Here is a 2,404-nt window from a genome sequence, read left to right on the forward strand (position 1 = left end):
CCCCACCCATCTGGCTGGGCTTCCCCAGCCACTCTGGGCAGCTTCCAACAAGACATTAAAATACAGTAATCCATCAAACATTAAAAGCTTCCCTAAACAGGACTGCCTTCAGATGTCTTCTAAAAGTCTGGTAGTTGTTTTTCTCTTTGACATCTGGTGGGAGGACGTTCCACAGGGCGGGTGCCACTACCGAGAAGGCCCTTTGCCTGGTTCCCTGTAACTTGGCTTCTCGCAGCGAGGGAACCACCAGAAGGCCCTTGGTGCTGGACCTCAGCGTCCGGGCAGAATGATGGGGGTGGAGATGCTCCTTCAGGTATACTGGACCAAGGTCGTTTAGGGCTTTAAAGGTTAGCACCAACACTTTGAATTGTGCTCGGAAACATACTGGGAGCCAGTGTAGGTCTTTCTAGACTGGTGTTATGTAGTCTTGGCAGCTGCTCCCAGTCACCAGTCTAGCTGCCGCATTCTGGATTAGTTGTAGTTTCCGGGTCACCTTCAAAGGTAGCCCCACATAGAGCGCATTGCAGTAGTCCAAGCAAAAGATAACTAGAGCATGCACCACTCTGGCGAGACAGTCTGCGGGCAGGTAGGGTCTCAGCCTGCGTGCCAGATGGAGCTGATAAACAGCTGCCCTGGACACAGAATTGACCTGTGCCTCCATGGACAGCTGTGAGTCCAAAATGACTCCCAGGCTGCGCACCTGGTCCTTCAGGGGCACAGTTACCCCATTCAGGACCAGGGAGTCCTCCACACCCGCCCGTCTCCTGTCCCCCCAAAACAGCACTTCTGTCTTGTCATGATTCAACCTCAATCTGTTAGCCACCATCCATCCTACAACCACCTCATCTACTACTTATCTTCCAGACATTAGTTCAACACCACCTGCTATTCATCCTTTTTGCCTGGAGCACCAGCCCCTCCTTCCATCATGAGATCATTCATCCCAAGTTGCCCTTTGTCTTCATTCACAGATGTTTGACAATATTCTGTTGCAACCATCTGCCAACGAAGGGAAACCAATGCTTTGGGTTGGGTAAGATCACAGTGCACCTGTCAAGTTTACATTTCTGGCAGGTAAAATTTGCAAGTTTGGCCACTACTTCTGAATGCTTGAATCCTGCCATATTTCAGACAAATAAGTTCAGGGTTTGTGTGCCAGGAACATCCAATTTGGAGCAGTTTATGAAGTTTCCGCTGCCCTGTTGACTGTTGCTGTTGTTTTAACTATGTTTTTGAGTCAAACTCACAGGATGACCTTTGCTAAGACTCCTGCAAAATTTTACCTAGGTTCAGGAGTTATCCATCAAAAACCTTATTTTAGTTTCCATTTCACAATTGTTATTATCTCTCAAAGGCCCCCCGAAGATACTTTGCTTAGGGTTGCCATGTGTTCGGGATTCCAAGGGTGAAATCACCATGGGGGCGGGCTTAAAAACCGCCAAAATGCCCGGGATTTTGCAAACAGAACCGGAGAGAGAGAGAGAGAGAGAGAGAGAGAGGGAGGAGCCAGCAGGCTGCGTGCGAGGATCACTCTTGTTCCTTTTCCTATCTCTATGGTGCATGCTGGAATGGGGCTCATCACTGAATGGGGCAGATCAGCTGATGACTGGCTCTCATGTCAGGGAAAGTCCTTGTTTCAATTCATTACATTGCATGATTTTAAAGGAGAGGAAAGGCAGGATGTCTCCTTGGAGACTTGCATTTGGGGCAGGAAAAGATTCTGCAGCTGTCTGGGGGGCAGCACTTCAAGGTGGATTGGAAAAGTGGGGGGAAATCCTTCCCCCACCTGTTTAGAACAAGTCTCTCTCTCTATTTTTCTTTCTCTTTCTCCCTTCCCCTCTCCACTTTCTCCTCTTGAAGTTTTGCAAAGTCTGCGAGCTCTTAACCTTGCACTCCCCTTCCTCCTGTGCAAGAGGAAGCGGTTCCAGAATTAGTTGGGAATTATTATAGAATTAGGCCCAGGAGCCTCTGCCTCATTCGACTCTTTAAAGAAAGAAAGAAAATGACTAGGAATCACCTCTGATTCCTGATTCATTCTGGATCTGAATTGGTTGCAGGCAGTGCTGGACCAGCTGTTGCAGATCATCCTCTTTTGCAGATTTCGCCTAGGAATTGGGAGTTGACCCTGAGCAGGCAGTGCCCTTTATTTTAAGAAAAACCTGCAGATATTCAGCACGGAGTTGTTAGTAAGTGCCTCACTTTTAACATGGCGAGGGGGTTAGGAAGAGGCCAAGAGGACTGATTGTTGTGTTTGTTATCACTTAAACTTATCCCATTGACACAGCCCTTATATCTTTTGCGAGGAAGGCATCTCTCTGTATGACGCTAAGCTATTTAAAAACCGCTGTTATTGAGTGGGGAATCAAGTCCGCAGTTGTTCATGTTAATCCAAGTATTCTGGTTG

Source organism: Podarcis pityusensis, assembly GCF_964106645.2.
Source record: "Podarcis pityusensis genome assembly, chromosome: 12".
NCBI lineage: Eukaryota > Metazoa > Chordata > Lepidosauria > Squamata > Lacertidae > Podarcis > Podarcis pityusensis.